Raw genomic sequence first — 18746 nt, forward strand, 5'->3', positions numbered from 1 at the left:
TTCCTTGTGTGCGTCTTCACAAACGACTCGGCGCGAGTGGGGGGCGTGCCAGATATAGATGCATGTCGCCATACAGTATAAATATATAACAAACATTGGATATTCATTTAATGTTAAGAAAGAACAATTATGTACAAATAAGAATTAGGGTTAGTACATATTGTTCCATACCTCATCGTGATTAAATCTGGCATAACTTTTGGACCCCAGACTATGGGGGATGTCATTCTGCTCCCGCAGCCGCTTCATTCGTTCAGACCTCGCCTTTACATTGAACATTCCCAAAAAAATGTAAGAATTGATACACTTAATTACTTATGTGCTATGATTGAATGAACTGTTTATTAAAAAAACACAACATTTTAGTAATACATTGAAAGACCTACATACCGCATTTATTTTTGTGCACCACTCGTGCAGTACGTCCTCCACATCCGTTCGGTCATACTTATCAAAAAACGTATCTGGCATTCTCGCACGTATTGTCAATGGCGTGTCACCGTCTCGAATATTTAGCTGGGTCCTCAACTTCAACTTCCACGAACGGTGCTTACGACCCATATCACCCCAGAATTCATTCTGTGCCAGGCGCTGGTCGACGGATACGGGAACATAAAATTCTTGCTGCACATTCAATCTAATGATTAATTTTAGTAGTTCAATAAAAACATCATCTTAACTTTAATTTCACAAAATACATATATTAGTTTCATACACATACCATTATGGCATCCCACATCGCCTGCTTAATCTGTTTATCTACCTTTGCCCATTTGTCCCGCAAGTGAATGTGGGACCCGCTCCGTAACATCTTGCCCGCAGCCCGTCTATAACGATTGCATGCTCGTCCCACGGGTTGTGTTGCAGCATTGTACTGCAACACAACTTTCTTACCCCTCGAGAGCACCCAATTTCTCTCTGGGTCCTTAATTACCTCAAAATATATGCTCCCGTCTGGGTTATACCCTAGTCAATAAATATAAAACGTTAATATATTAACACTAAATAACTTAATTATATTAATAAATTAAGAATTCAATTTAAATATTATACGAACTTACTAAATTAAGATATAATGATGTATAAAAATGTACTTACCCATCAGCCGAATATGGTCGAACGCTATGTGCTCGGTCGCTGGGTCACCAGCATGCTCCTCGCCTACCTCATCTTCTGGGTGATGCTCATCATCATGATCGTCATCCGAAGGCATATCCTGGGGGACATCATGGGCTAACTGATCAAGACCCAACATCACATCGTCCCCCTCGCGGGGCAGCTGGCTCTCCCCCACATCTGGGTCCTGACTCTCCCAAGGAAGCGGCAACTGGCTCTGTCCATAAACAGGCATCTGGCTCTCCCCAGGTGCCGGGCCCTGGCCCCCCGCCGGTGCCGACAGCTGTCCCGACCGCATACCCGGCATAGGCATCCCCCCCCGCTGTGGCAACGGGAATCTGTCATCCTGAGTCTCACTATCAGGGTTGACTGGCATAGGTGGTGTAAGGGGGTGTGGATAGTACAACGGAAATCTGCTCAGATCATGACACTCTCGCGCCCACCATCGATCAATATGACCCGGTGAGGTCAGCCCCAACTGCGAGAACGTCTTGTATGGAGAAGGAGAATATCCAGCTGAGCTCGTCTGGCCGGGATCTGACCTGCTCATCCCCGCCGTACCCGGGGGCAATGGTTTATAAACAGCGTCCGGGTGGTGTGGCCACGGTGTAGTATGTAGTGCCGCTGACATCGCCGGTGTGGACGTAGGCGGGTATAGAGAAGGAGAATATCCAGCTGTGCTTGTCTGCCCGGGATCTGACCTGCTCATCCCCGCCGTACCCGGGGGCAATGGTCTGTAAACGGCGTCCGGGTGGTGTGGCCACGGTGTGGTATGTAGTGCCGCTGACATCGCCGGTGTGGATGTAGTCGTGCAAGGCACGGGTAGGCGTGGTGCACGATGTGCGCAAGTAGGGGGTATCTAGTCCATCGAAACCTGCGAACAAATGTGAGACAAATTATTTGAAATTCGTTTTAATTTTAATATTAAAAAAGAATATGCATAATATACAATGAGCTCTATGCAAACTAAGAAAGTACTTTGAGTTTAAGCAAATTGTACCAATAATAAATATAGCAATCATTGTATAACAGGAGCTTCAATCGGATCAATGTCGGGCCTGTCGTGATCGAATTCATCATTCATATCATGCAGGTCATCAGTGGGTAATATGATCGGTACACACTCGTGATATGCATTATCTGCATCACTACTCCCTTCCCCCTGACCAACATCGTACACGTTGCGCGGTTTAGTCCTCACGGCACAAACCCAGTTTGGGTTCCTTTCATCCTCGACATAAAACACTTGGTCTACCTGAGATGTAAGCACGTAAGGCTCGTCAGTAAGCAGTTCTCCCCTGTAGACGAGGTGAGTGAAGTTGACAAACGCTAGACCATAATGGTCGACTCTAAATCCTCTGTCCATCGTGGGGTCCGCCCAATTGCACTTAAATAGGACGTACGTAGTCCTATCGTAGTACTCGACCTCAACCACTTCGGTTAACTGCCCGTAGTAGGTTTCGCATTCAACGGTTGGCACACATACGCCGTTGTTCTGAGTCCTCCTTCCCACATCATGGGCTAGCGTGCGGAACAGTTTCCCGTTTACCACGTACCTGTTATACTTCACTGCTGTCTCCTTCAACCCTCTACTGCGCATAACCAATTTCAGCCCCAATTCCTCCCTACCTTGATCGTCAAGGCCATCAACCTATGTTATCATTTCATATATTAAAAGAATACATCGGTTAATAGCGGCATATTGTCGAACCCTATCTTAAATTGACACTGAAAATAGGTAAATATTATATACGAAAATACCACTATTTCCTTACATATGCGCGGTACCACTCGCAGAACTGCTCGTGATGTTGGGCTTCAATCAGAGCGTCTGTGATGCGACCCCTAACGCATGATCGCCTAATAGCGTCTTTGTGCATCCTACATTCAGCGGATATAATTAAAAAACTAGTTATTATCAATTATATCATTTGAATCCAGTTCAATATGTAAACACTACTTACATCCGCAAATTGAGAAACTCTTCAGAGTTGAACACAATATAACGATGAATCTGATGCATCGTCAACCGGTTCAAACTAACTCGCGTTCCCGCCCCCTTGGAACCATCAGGGTTTCTCAAAGGTCTGTTGTGGAAGGTTGGTGCATTTTCTAGATATCTCGAACAGAACGTTACTAGCTCGGTTGCTATGTAACCTTCCGCAATGCACCCCTCAGGAGCCGCTTTGTTGCGCACATTCGACTTGAAACCCCCAAGACTCCTGGTGCACACACAAACATTAAGGGCTTGTCCCCGTTTAATGCCACGAGTTACATGTATATATATATATATATATATATATATATATATATATATATATATATATTCTGCTGTATTTTACCTCTCTGCCGGGTACATCCACCTATATTGCACGGGTCCGCCGAGTCTACACTCGCGCACAAGATGCAAGACCAAGTAGACCATGCTAGTAAAAAACCCAGGAGGAAATACCTGTTCCAGCTTGCACAGTGTGATACAGACGTCACCCTACAGTCGGTCCATCTCAGCTTGGGTTAGCTTGGTTGAGCATATGCCTCTGAAAAATGCTGACATCTCAACGATAGGTCTGACCACTTTGTCTGGCAATGACTGACGCAATGCAATTGGTAGAAGCTGCTGCATCAGTATGTGGCTGTCATGACTTTTTAACCCTGAAATTGTACGGTCTTTCATCCGAACACACCGTGAAATGTTCGACACATATCCGTCTGGAACTCTCACATTTCGAAGCACCTTTAAAAAGCTTTCTTTATCCTCCCTGGACATCGTGTGACAAGCCGCGGGTATAAATGTTTTACCATTTGCGACGGTGAACGGATGCAATTTAGGTCTCAACCCCATCTCTTGCAAATCCAACCGAGCTGCCAAGTTGTCCTTCGTTTTCCCTTTGATGTCCAAAATAGTGCCAAGTATATTGTCCATGACATTTTTCTCTATGTGCATGACATCAAGATTGTGCCGAAGCAAATTGTCCTTCCAGTACAGCAATCTGAAGAAAATACTTTTCTTCTTCCACACAACATCATCAGCACCTCGTGCACCCGTCTTCCGCTTCTTCCGTCTCGTCTTACCCGCGTTCTCATCCCCAAACGCAACTCCGTCCAACTGTTGGAGGATCTCGTCCCCGCAAGGCACATCAGGAGCACATTCTAACTCCTCAGTCCCACCAAACGTTCTTCTGTTCAGCCACCACAGATGTTCGGTTAGCAAGTACCTCTTGTGTCCCATGTAACAAAATTTACAACCGTTCTTCAGATATTTAGAACGTGTCGAATGCATGCAACAAGGACATGCCTTCACACCTTTGTTAGGCCAACCGGATAAATCTGCATACGCCGGGAAGTTGTTTATTGTCCACATCAACTGAGCACGCATATTGAAATTCTCCATCTTCGCAGCATCTAGTGTTCGTACCCCTACATCCCACAGCTCCAACAGCTCATCAATCAGTGGCTGAAGGTAGACGTCGATATCCATACCAGGTGAGCTCGGTCCGGGGATAACCAGTGACAGGATGAACGACGTCTGTTTCATGCACATCCAAGGAGGCAAATTGTACGGTACAAGCAATACGGGCCATGTGCTGTGGGATGTACTCATGTTCCCAAATGGATTGAATCCATCTGCTGTCAGTCCAAGCCGCACGTTCCTACTGTCAGCCATAAAATCCGGATGTAGAGAGTCGAACGATCTCCATGCCTCACCGTCCGCGGGGTGCCTCAATACGCCGTCCCTAGTGCGGCCTTCTGCATGCCATCTCATATTGTGCGCCGTGTGCTCCGACATGAATAACCTCTGTAACCGTGGGATGAGTAGAAACCATCTCAACACCTTCACTGGACGTTTTTTCCTCGACGATATTACCTCACCATCCTGATCGAAATGTATATCAGCCATCCACTTAGATTCTCCACATACGGTGCAGGTATCTAGATCTTTATTGTCTTTCTAGAATAGCATACAGTCATTACGGCACGCCGGAATCTTCTCATACCCGAGACCCATGGAACTGAGGAATTTCTTCACCTCGTACGTATTCACCGGCAATGCCTCATCGCAAGGAGGCAATAACTGACTGACAAGCTCAAGAATATCAAAAAAAATCTTGTTACTAATACCTCCAATGCACTTCAAGTTGTAGAAATGTACAGTAGCACTCAATTTACTGTGCTTTGTACCGGGGTGAAGTGGTTTGTCGGCAGTCTTCAACAACTCAAGGTACTTCAATGTGTCCCTTGCAGAGGTTCCTTCATTTACTTCTCCGGGCTGGCGAACATGATCGGTGTCACCTACTTCGTGCACGTCGAAGGCGTCATGCAACATGGCGTGCATGTCACCACCTTGTTCTGTGACTTCTACATGTTCAATGCCACATGCAGCCGTATCTGTGACACTGGGATGGTCGTGACCCCGAACAGGATCAACAGGGTTTAGGGTTGTCTCACCGTGCATATACCAGAAACCGTATCCCGTGCACATTCCCTTCCCCCCTGTCAGGTGGGCAAGAACGTAATCTGGGGGGTACCGTTGGTTATTCCGGCAGTACTTACATGGGCAGTAAATTTTGCCATCAGCAGACCTACAGTTACGAACGGCGAATACCACGAACGCTCTACACCAGTCGTTATACTGTGTCGTACCTCTAGGTGCTGACATCCACGACTTGTCCATATTCCTTTGTACGCGAGTTAACAGTCTGAAACGAAATATGTTATTTGATTACAGCAAATAAAGTGCTTGTTTGTTTAATGTTTGTTTTAAACAGTTAACTCAAAGTATCATTTTTTTCATACTTTTTTTAGGGGTTAGGGTTTTTTCTTTTTAGGTTTAAAGGTTAGGGTTTAGGTTTTTAAGGGTTTAGTTTTTAGGGTTAGGGTTTAGGTTTAGGTTTTAATATTTGTAGGGTTTAGGGTTTTTTAGGGTGTAGGGTTTTAGGGTTTAGGGTTTAACTAAAATAAAATAGTAATAAAAAATAATAAAAAAAAAGAGATCTCGAACCTTTTTCTTTTCTATTTTTTAATATTCTTTTTTCTTTTTTTAGGGTTTAGGGTTTTTTTTTTTTTTTTTTTTTTAGGGTTTAGGGTTTTAGGTTTTTAGGGTTTAGTTTGTAGGGTTAAGGTTTGGGTTTACCTCACCATAAAAAAGTAATTAAAAAAAAAAAGAGATCTCTCCCATTTTTAATTTTAATTTTTTTTTAATATTCTTCTTTCTTTATTTATGGTTTAGAGTTTTAAGGTTTATTTTTTTAGGGTTAGGGTTAAAAAGGTTAGGGTTTAGTTTTTAGGGTTAGGGTTTTAGGTTGTTAGGGTTTTAAGGTTATGGTTTAGGTTTTTAGGGTTTAGTTTTTAGGGTTAGGGTTAAAAAGGTTAGGGTTTAGGTTTTGAAGGTTTAGTTTTTAGAGTTAGGGTTTTAAGGTTAGGGTTTAGGTTTTAGGGTTTAGGGTTTAGGGTTTAGGTTGTTAGGGTTTAGTTTTTAGGGTTAAGGTTTAGGTTTTGAAGGTTTAGTTTTTAGGGTTAGGGTTAAAAAGGTTAGGGTTTAGGTATTTAGGGTTAGGGTTTTAAGGTTAGGGTTTAGGTTTTAGGGTTTAGGGTTTAGGGTTTAGGTTGTTAGGGTTTAGTTTTTAGGGTTAGAGTTTAGGTTTTGAAGGTTTAGTTTTTAGGGTTAGGGTTAAAAAGGTTAGGGTTTAGGTTTTTAGGGTTAGGGTTTTAAGGTTAGGGTTTAGGGTTTAGGGTTTAGTTTTTAAGGTTAGGGTTTAGGTTTTTAGGGTTTAGTTTTTAGGGTTAGGGTTTAGGGTTTAGGTTTTAATATTTGTAGGGTTTAGGGTTTTAGGTGTTTAGGGTTTAGTTTGTAGGGTTAGGGTTTGGGTTTACCTCACCATAAAAAGTAATTAAAAAAAAAGAGATCTCTCCCTTTTTTAATTTTTTCTTTTTTAATATTCTTCTTTCTTTATTTATGGTTTAGAGTTTTAAGGTTTATTTTTTTAGGGTTAGGGTTAAAAAAGTTAGGGTTTAGTTTTTAGGGTTAGGGTTTTAGGTTGTTAGGGTTTTAAGGTTATGGTTTAGGTTTTTAGGGTTTAGTTTTTAGGGTTAGGGTTAAAAAGGTTAGGGTTTAGGTTTTGAAGGTTTAGTTTTTAGGGTTAGGGTTTTAAGGTTAGGGTTTAGGTTTTAGGTTTTAGGGTTTAGGTTGTTAGGGTTTAGTTTTTAGGGTTAGGGTTTAGGTTTTGAAGGTTTAGTTTTTAGGGTTAGGGTTTAGGTTTTTAGGGTTAGGGTTTTAAGGTTAGGGTTTAGGTTTTTAGGGTTTAGTTTTTACGGTTTAGTTTTTAGGGTTAGGGTTTTAAGGTTAGAGTTTTGGGTTTAGGGTTTAGATTTTAGGGTTTTAAGGTTAGGATTTAGGTTTTTAGGGTTTAGTTTTTAGGGTTAGGGTTAGGGTTTTAAGGTTAGGGTTTAGGGTTTAACTAAAATAAAAAAGTAATAAAAAAATTTCACTCTTTTGTAGGGTTTAGGGTTTTTAGGGTGAACGGTATTTTGGGCTAGGGTTTAGGGTTTATGGTTTTTGCTTGTTTTTTAGAGTATAAAGCTTAGGGGTTTGGTTTTGAGATTTGATCATAGGGATTTTTATATTGGTTTTGATTTAGGGTTTAGGGTTTATTGTTTACACCTTTGTTATAAATTGAATAATAAAAAAAATTATTATAAATGGTAGACGGTGGCCAAATTTAATTTTCTGTATCTATCCAATAATCATTGGATACGATCATTTTATTATAAAATGATGGCGAGTTTACTTTGAAATGTTTTTTTTTTTGTTTGTAAAAAAATTACCTGAAAATGAACAATTAAACTTTTTTTCTTTGTTCTTAAAAAACCCAAAAATGGTTGAAATAGTACCACATACTTATTTATATTTTATTGGTTTGGATCATTGATTTTATGATGAAGTTAATAAAATAATTGCCACAAATAATAATCCACACACCAATTCGTAGTACAGTAAAACATATTACAAAAAAAAAAAAAATACCACAACTGTACGAATATTTTTCATGCATAACGACCAACCACATCAAAATACATAAAATTACACAACAATAGATATTCAAACCCAACAAAATTAACAGCATTGCATAGACCATTATTAATTGCTAAATCCGCAATTATTATATGAAACTATTAAAAAAATTAGAAACATATTTTAAACAAATTAATTTAAATGCACCAAGTTTATTATAGCCAAAAATAAAGAAAAAAAATTAATGCTAAAATTACTCACAAATATTTTTTTTTGAGTGATTTGTATGCTCCTTAGCCAAAATGTACCTGCATTAAAACATATTAGTCCCAAAATAATATCCCAAAACAAGTCCCAAAATAGCAATCACGTACAAGGCAGAGAGAGAGAGAGAGAGAGAGAGAGAGAGAGAGAGAGAGAGAGAGAGAGAGAGAGAGAGACCGGGAGAGGTTTCAGAGAGAGAGAGAGATGTAGAGAGAGATAGAGTCAGAGAGATGGGTGTAGAGAGAGAGAGGTCTGGACCTAGGGTTAGGGTTCCTACTGTGGTTCGGTTAGAGAGAGAGAGAGAGAGAGAGAGAGAGAGAGAGCTAGAGAGAGAGAGAGCTAGAGATAGACAGAGAGATAGAGAGAGAGACAGAGAGAAAGAGAGAGAGAGAGAGAGAGAGAGAGAGGGAGATGTAGAGAGAGATTGGTCCGGACCTAGGGTTAGGGTTCCTACTGTGGTTCGGTTAGAGAGAGAGAGAGAGAGAGAGCTAGAGAGAGAGAGCTAGAGAGAGACAGAGAGTTAGAGAGAGAGACAGAGAGAGAGAGAGTGAGAGGGAGATATAGAGAGAGATAGGTCCGGACCTAGGGTTAGGGTTCCTGGTTCGGTTAGAGAGAGAGAGAGAGAGAGATAAAGAGATAAAGAGAGAGAGAGAGAGAGAGCATGCACCTATTGGGCCAACACGCGTGGTGCAATGATGGCCGGAGAGGGAGCTGGCCGGAGAAGACACCGGAGGGCGGTGGTCGGTGGTCGGTGGACGGAGAGGGAGAGGGAGAGAGAGAGAGAGAGAGAGAGAGAGAGAGAGAGAGAGAGCCGAGGGAGAGAAATGTCTGGATCGAGGGTAGCTTCCTCTGGAAGCTACCTTTTTTTTTTTTTTTTTTAATTAATTAAAATTTAGGCCAGGTGGCGCGCGGGAATTGTCCCGCGCAGGTCACCTGGCCAAAAATCGCCACGCGGCCAATTAGAGACGTGTATAATAATACACGTCTCTATCTGTTTTTTAGTTTTTTTTTTTGTAAAATGAAAAATTATATATATATATATATATATATATTTGTATTTGTAAACACAAACCCTAATCCGACCCTAAGTGTATGTAATATATATAGTGTTAAGGTTTACGTAAACTCTAACCCATAAAACTAAACCCTAAACGATAACCCTAAAACTAATTCTTAAACCCTAAGTCTGTGTTAAGTTTCATATATATATATATAGGTCCTATATATATATAGGGTTAGGGTTTTATTAGATTAGTATTCCATTAACGTAAATCCTAATTAGAGTTAGGGTTTACTTATAAGTATACCATATATATGTAAAGTACTCAACACGTAAAACGTAAATATACTATAAACATATTGCACGTAGCCCATAACCCCTAACCCTATGTCTATATACTATATATAGTCATAAACCCTAACCCTAAGTGTATGTACTTTGTTATGTTGCATTTTTTTTTTTTTTTTTGTTCCTCGCCGTATAATTATGCATATATATATAGCACAAATTTGGGTTAATTATGCATTTAGTACTCTATATAAACATAAACCTTAACACTAAGTGTATATACAACGTTATTATATATATCTATAAACCCTAACCCTAAGTGTATATATATACTATATATAGCTATACTGTATATAGCTATATAAGTATACTATATATATATATATATATAGCCATAAACACCAATGTTAGGGTATATACAAGTAACTATATAGGTATATAGTTTCGGCACGCCGTTTACATGCATGCATGCATATATTATATATATGTATATACATAATATGACAAGATAGTTTTGAAATACAAATACAAACACAAACACATGCAACCCTAAGTGTATGTACTGTACAAATTGTTAAACCCTAAGTGTATGTACTGTACAAATTGCTAAACCCTAAGCCATAAAACTAAACCGTAAACTATAAATTAAAACTAAATCCTAACCCTAAGTATATATATATATATATATATATATATATATATATATATACTATACTAAACCCTGACCATAAAATTGAACCCTAAAACCCATAATCTTAACCCTAATCTTAAATGTATGTACCATATATATGTAAGCCATAAACCCTAACCTTAACCCTAATATTAAGTGTATGTACTATATGTAAGCCATAAACCCTAACCTTAACCCTAATATTAAGTGTATGTACTATATGTATAAGCCATAAACCCTAACCTTAACCCTAATATTAAGTGTATGTACTATATGTATAAGCCATAAACCCTAACCTTAACCATAATATTAAGTGTATGTACTATATGTATAAGCCATAAACCCTAACCCTAAATATGTATACTATATATATAATGATAAACCCTAACTCTAGGATCAAATGATAGTTCGACCAAGTTTTGAACATTGAACTGGATCAAATGATAGAGGTATGCAATTTTATACTTGTGTAAGGTATGCTATAATGATCGGGACCACAAGGCGAACACATTCAAATGGATGTTCTACGAACCCTAACCCTGAGAGTATGTACTACACATACAATAAATTAAGTCCTAACGCATAAACCATATTCAAGAAACTCAACCTGCATGTAAACCCTAAAACATAACTATAAGTACAATACATACTAAATATAGCACAAATTTATTGTTGGGGTATATAATAAGAATTTTTTATATAAATAAATTCAAAAAAATTTAACTACAAGTACTGTACAAAACTAATTAGTTTATAAACTCTAATTTGGTATAGGATACATAGTAATATTATCATGTACATACTATTTTTTTTTATTTTTTTTTTTAAAAAAAAAAAAAAGAATTCCAAAAATATTTTTCTGGAAAACACCAGTTAGCCACATGTATTTTTATACACGTGTCAAACAGAATGCCACGTGTAATTTATACACGCGGCCATCTGGCCGCGTGTATAAATTACACACGGCCAATTGTTTCTACGCCACATATGGCCACGTGGCCAGAGACACACGCTGCCATCTGGCCGCGTGTCTACAGTACCAGTTACTGTAGACACGGTACTGTAGACACGCGGCGATTTACAGTGTTTTTTGTAGTGGCCACTGGGGTGGCCGCGCGCCATCCCCAAAGGGGCCACCCCTTTGCCTTCCCTTTTTTTTTTCTCTTTTTTTTTTTAAAAAAAATAATAATAATAATAAGTATATATATATATTTTTTAAAAATTTATATTTTTTTATTATGATGGACACGTGCCGCTATTTTATTGGCGATACGTGGTGCGGACGTGGCATTTGATAGAATTTGTTAAAAAATTTAACATAATTTGACTCCGGAGATCGATTTGTAATTATTACTAACCACAATAACCTCCTATAAACTTTTTGAACCATAGGGAGTGAAAAATAATTACCACATGGACTAATGGTGTAATTATCCATTTTTCTTTTTGTAATTTAGACCGCTGGTATGTAAAATATTTGTTATGCCCCCATAAAAAGTATAAGTATATAACTATGCCCTTAGTTTTAAAAAAAAAAAAATTAAAAAGAAGTAAAAAAATAAAAAGGGTGATAGTTGTGGGTCTTTTTTTATTTTTAATTTTATAAAAGGGGTATTTTGGCTTCTTTAATATTGATTTTTAACGGAAAATCCTAATTGAAAGGGGGTAATTGAAAGGATCTGAAAGATTAGAATCTCATATTGCAAATTTTTAAAGTTTACAGGGAAATCCAAAATCGCATAATAATTCATTCATGGTTTGAAAACTCCTAAACAGGAAAATGTTGAAGTTACTACAAAATTCACTACCATTCTTCTACAAAATGATGTAGCATCTTACATGGCAACCACTAAATTAACAACTTTAAGTTTTTAATTAAGTTGTTGACGTGGCAAAAAACTATATAAGTGCCACGTCAATTTGTGGAGAGAATGTTGTAAATTTTATAGTGCATATAGGGAGAGGCGGTGTTTTACTATCAGCCACAAGTTTCATATGGGGTGAAGTACTCATACGGGAAATGCGCTAACATCCCTTGACAATTGACACTGCCAAATTCAGCCCATGTATTACAAGTTGGCACTAAAAAAATGTTTTTGAGTATCAATGAACGTTATTTTAAGAAAAATTATATAAATATATTTCTTACCCATCTTATTTTTTAAGTTCACCAATAAGTTTATTCAACTCAGGTTGGATTCCACAAATTCAAATATCATCAAATCCTAGAAGAATAGACTAATTTCTGTACACTATTAATAAAAAAAGAAACGTCTTTATCTACTGATTGTGGCGCTTCGGGTTGCCAATTGAGAGAAAAAAAATTTAGGGTTATATAACCTTCTCCTTTGCTACGTCAACAAGGAGGCCCATAGAGAGAGGAAGAAAGAAAAAATAATAGAATAAAATAAAAAGGGAATTTTCCAGCATCTTTCCAGTCATACATTATTATGGCTAGCACTGATTCACTACAAAAAAAAAAAAAAAAAAAAAAAAAAAAAAAAAAAAAAGACATTAGCCAAATGCAATAAGTCAGAATGAAGGTAAAAAATGTTTGAAGTTTTCAAATAGGCATCATTGGATATTACTTGTGAAACATATATATGTACTCGAACATCATTCAAACAAAACGAAGGCACCAAGAAATTTCTGTTCTTTAAGTTTGGTAAAAATATGTGAGTCAACATTTCTATGTATAGAGACGAAGACTTGATAAAGTCATGATCATCACACGGCTACGGATCGTGGCAAGAGCAGGCACAGGCTGAGTCCAAACTGATAGGGAAGTGCATTTCAGGTTGATGTTGTGATGCTTCCTGTGATTGACTTGGCTACCAGTTTTGGGATTCAAAAATATTTAACAAGTCAGATTTAACAGAAAAAGATGATGAAGATTGTGAAACAATTTGAAGATTGCAGGAAATTTGAGACAATTGCTTGATGATTTCATTACTGATACATCGGGTATTTATACAGAATTGTCTATGTGATATCTATGGAGGGTACAGCTATTGTAGTGTATAAATGGGATTGCACGATTACAGGAATTACATGATTACAGGAATTGTATATTGCCTATTTATGTTACAGACAGATTTGAAATCACAGCAGCAACACTTTCCTTGTGCTGCTGTGATTCTTTCCTTTCTTGTATGACGCATGCAGCTGTGCCACGATTCTTTGCAGCATGAAGGGCGCAATGTATGGTTGACAACTGTGCTATGTTGCTGAAGTGATGTGCGGGTTTCTGAGAGACTGCATAGGTGACACTTGCCTTGTTGGGAGATTCTGCATGGGAAGGACTTTCCATGTTGGGCTGTGATGAGGTGTTCACACTAACAGATTGAGTGTCAAAAACAAAATCCAGAAGAGATCTGGAAGACTGGGAAATGTTGACTTGTTTGCAATTGGGCTGGAAAGAAGTGTGGAGCATGACAATTTACCAAGGGGACAAAATAGCGAAAGTTACACGGCCAGGTAATGATATTAAAAACTACAGAATATTGGGTTCCTTGTTTCTTAAGAAAACTTTGAAGTTTAGAATTCACTGACTAGTTCACTGGGTTGAAAAATGGATGAAAATAATTATTTTTATTGGGCAACTTCAGCATTTCTTCTGCAACAACCTATCTGAACAAGTTGGCCTAATTTCTTTTTCTCCACCAAAGAAAAAGAAATTAGAGGTGTTTAGCCTGGTTTCTTTACAGTCTCAAAAACACAAATACTATATTCAGAAACACAGAGGTTGGTTTGAGGAAAAACTGAGAAACAATGGCTGAAATTGTGGTTACCTTTGTACGTACTTGACAAGCTGACGGCCTTGATGCAAGAAGAGGTGCAACTACTGAAGGGGGTGAAGGAAGAAACCATTTGGATCGCAGACGAACTGGAGAACATGAAGGCCTTCCTAAGAACTGCTGATGAAATGGAGGAGAGGAGTCCTCAACTTGACGTTATGTCAAACTTCTGGTCTCATGATATACAAGAAACTAATAGAGCCGGCACAGACTTTATGTCAAAGATGTACAGTAGATTTGCTACACAGAATAGGCCAGAATAATACGTCTCAGATTACCAATAGAAGCTAAAAACTTCGGAAAAAAACACTTTTTGCATTGTCAAAAACTGGTATCTCTATATCCGACATCATCTTCGTAATACACTCTTTCAAGGTCGTCCAAAATTTGCAGATGAGGGGGTAATCTTCTCTCTATTCCAAGAAATTTTGCTGTCCGAATTGCTAAAAATTCAAATAGCAAATGTGATAAGAGTTTTTATGGAGGCCACCTACCCAAGTAAGCAAATATTGGGCAGCCCACGCCTCTACTTGAGAAGGTGGATCCTATAGGAGCTTCTCACAATACGGACAGAAAATTGCTGGAGATCAAATCTGGTAATCTTACGATCATTACCAAGAAAAACGGACAAAATGAGTTTACGGCTAACCATTGACCCAAAAAAAAAAAAAAAAAAAAAAAAAAAAAAATCCATGCAAAATCTGAAGTCTAGAACAGAAGTTTTTAACAACGTGAGTTGACTAAATCATACAACAGTGTGTAAGATGTAGAGACTTCACAAATAGGAAAGTTAAAAGTGAAACTGGTTTGCCGTAAGGCAGTGATGATAGAAGAGAGATCAAAAACTATATTCACAACAGAGGACTTAATAGTATTTGGAGGATTCCTTTTTCTGTATTTGATGTTTCTTGACTACTAGGTTTGATCTTAGGGTGCGTTTGGGATTGCGATTTCGTAGACAATAAGTACGATTTTAAACCAAATCGCAGAACATAGATCGTTTGGGAACTGCGTTTTTAAAAATTGCGATTTGAAAACGCAAAAAATCTGCTTTTTCAAATCGCAGATAAGATGGTGCTTTTTTGAAAACGCAGAATTTTAAAGGTAAATTCGCGATTTTAAAGGCCAAATTGCGATTTTGCCAAACGCTTAACTGCGTTTTTAAAAATCACTTTTTTCAAATCGCACATTTTAAAATCGTTATTTTAAATCGCACTTTTTGAAATCGCAAACCCAAACGGACCCTTAGTTACAGTGCCACCAGTGTGCGGCATTAAGCTGCTTGTGTTTTGTACTGCTTGAAGCAGGGTATCATGTAGAGTCATGCCCATAGTAACCAAAATACTACTATGTAAATACAAGAACAAACCAAAGAAGAAAAAAAAAAAAAAAAAAAAAAAAAAAAAAGAAAGGCGTATCACTGGAAACTTGCAATCATTTATTAATTTTTGTTAATAAATATACTTTTTAAAAAAAAAAAAAAAAACACAAAAGAAAAAAAAACCACCCCAGGCCACTGGGGGTGGCCGCGCGCCATCCCCAAAGGGGCCACCCCTTTGCCTTCCTTTTTTTTTAAAAAAAATAATAATAATAAGTATATATATTTTTTTAATAAATTTATATTTTTTTATTATGATGGACACGTGTCGCTATTTTATTGGCGATACGTGGTGCGGACGTGGCATTTGATAGAATTTTTTAAAAAATTTAACATAATTTGACTCCGGAGATCGATTTGTAATTATTACTAACCACAAGGACCTCCTATAAACTTTTTGAACCATAGGGAGTGAAAAATAATTATGGCATACCACATTGACCAATGGTGTAATTATCCATTTTTCTTTTTGTAATTTAGACCGCTGGTATGTAAAATATCTGTTATGCCCCCATAAAAAGTATAAGTATATAACTATGCCCTTAGTTTTAAAAAAAATAAAAAATTAAAAAGAAGTAAAAAATAAAAAGGGTGATAGTTGTGGGTCTTTTTTTATTTTTAATTTTATAAAAGGGGTATTTTGGCTTCTTTAATATTGATTTTTAATTGAAAGGATCTGAAAGATTAGAATCTCATATTGCAAATTTTTAAAGTTTACAGGGAAATCCAAAATCGCATAATAATTCATTCATGGTTTGAAAATTCCTAAACAGGAAAATGTTGAAGTTACTACAAAATTCACTACCATTCTTCTACAAAATGATGTAGCATCTTACATGGCAACCACTAAATTAACAACTTTAAGTTTTTAATTAAGTTGTTGACGTGGCAAAAAACTATATAAGTGCCACGTCAATTTGTGGAGAGAATGTTGTAAATTTTATAGTGCATATAGGGAGAGGCGGTGTTTTACTATCAGCCACAAGTTTCATATTGGGTGAAGTACTCATACGGGAAATGCGCTAACATCCATTGACAATTGACACTGCCAAATTCAGCCCATGTATTACAAGTTGGCACTAAAAAAATGTTTTTGAGTATCAATGAACGTTATTTTAAGAAAAATTATATAAATATATTTCTTACCCATCTTATTTTTTAAGTTCACCAATAAGTTTATTCAACTCAGGTTGGATTCTACAAATTCAAATATCATCAAATCCTAGAAGAATAGACTAATTTCTGTACACTATTAATAAAAAAAGAAACGTCTTTATCTACTGATTGTGGCGCTTCGGGTTGCCAATTGAGAGAAAAAAAAATTTAGGGTTATATAACCTTCTCCTTTGCTACGTCAACAAGGAGGCCCATAGAGAGAGGAAGAAAGAAAAAATAATAGAATAAAATAAAAAGGGAATTTTCCAGCATCTTTCCAGTCATACATTATTATGGCTAGCACTGATTCACTACAAAAAAAAAAAAGAAAAAAAAAAAAAAGACATTAGCCAAATGCAACAAGTCAGAATGAAGGTAAAAAATGTTGAAGTTTTCAAATAGGCATCATTGGATATTACTTGTGAAACATATGTACTCGAACATCATTCAAACAAAACGAAGGCACCAAGAAATTTCTGTTCTTTAAGTTTGGTAAAAATATGTGAGTCAACATTTCTATGTATAGAGACGAAGACTTGATAAAGTCATGATCATCACACGGCTACGGATCGTGGCAAGAGCAGGCACAGGCTGAGTCCAAACTGATAGGGAAGTGCATTTCAGGTTGATGTTGTGATGCTTCCTGTGATTGACTTGGCTACCAGTTTTGGGATTCAAAAATATTTAACAAAAGTCAGAGTTAACAGAAAAAGATGATGAAGATTGAGTGTCAAAAACAAAATCCAGAAGAGATCTGGAAGACAGGGAAATGTTGACTTGTTTGCAATTGGGTTGGAAAGAAGTGTGCAGCATGACAATTTACCAAGGGGGCAAAATAGCGAAAGTTACACGGCCAGGTAATGATATTAAAAACTACAGAATATTGGGTTCCTTGTTTCTTAAGAAAACTTTGAAGTTTAGAATTCACTGACTAGTTCACTGGGTTGAAAAATGGATGAAAATAATTATTTTTATTGGGCAACTTCAGCATTTCTTCTGCAACAACCTATCTGAACAAGTTGGCCTAATTTCTTTTTCTCCACCAAAGAAAAAGAAATTAGAGGTGTTTAGCCTGGTTTCTTTACAGTCTCAAAAACACAAATACTATATTCAGAAACACAGAGGTTGGTTTGAGGAAAAACTGAGAAACAATGGCTGAAATTGTGGTTACCTTTGTACGTACTTGACAAGCTGACGGCCTTGATGCAAGAAGAGGTGCAACTACTGAAGGGGGTGAAGGAAGAAACCATTTGGATCGCAGACGAACTGGAGAACATGAAGGCCTTCCTAAGAACTGCTGATGAAATGGAGGAGAGGAGTCCTCAACTTGACGTTATGTCAAACTTCTGGTCTCATGATATACAAGAAACTAATAGAGCCGGCACAGACTTTATGTCAAAGATGTACAGTAGATTTGCTACACAGAATAGGCCAGAATAATACGTCTCAGATTACCAATAGAAGCTAAAAACTTCGGAAAAAAACACTTTTTGCATTGTCAAAAACTGGTATCTCTATATCCGACATCATCTTCGTAATACACTCTTTCAAGGTCGTCCAAAATTTGCAGATGAGGGGGTAATCTTCTCTCTATTCCAAGAAATTTTGCTGTCCGAATTGCTAAAAATTCAAATAGCAAATGTGATAAGAGTTTTTATGGAGGCCACCTACCCAAGTAAGCAAATATTGGGCAGCCCACGCCTCTACTTGAGAAGGTGGATCCTATAGGAGCTTCTCACAATACGGACAGAAAATTGCTGGAGATCAAATCTGGTAATCTTACGATCATTACCAAGAAAAACGGACAAAATGAGTTTACGGCTAACCATTGACCCAAAAAAAAAAAAAAAAAAAAAAAAAAAAAAAAAATCCATGCAAAATCTGAAGTCTAGAACAGAAGTTTTTAACAACGTGAGTTGACTAAATCATACAACAGTGTGTAAGATGTAGAGACTTCACAAATAGGAAAGTTAAAAGTGAAACTGGTTTGCCGTAAGGCAGTGATGATAGAAGAGAGATCAAAAACTATATTCACAACAGAGGACTTAATAGTATTTGGAGGATTCCTT

Source organism: Alnus glutinosa, chromosome 13 (genome assembly GCF_958979055.1).
Source record: "Alnus glutinosa chromosome 13, dhAlnGlut1.1, whole genome shotgun sequence".
Classification (NCBI taxonomy): Eukaryota; Viridiplantae; Streptophyta; class Magnoliopsida; order Fagales; family Betulaceae; genus Alnus; species Alnus glutinosa.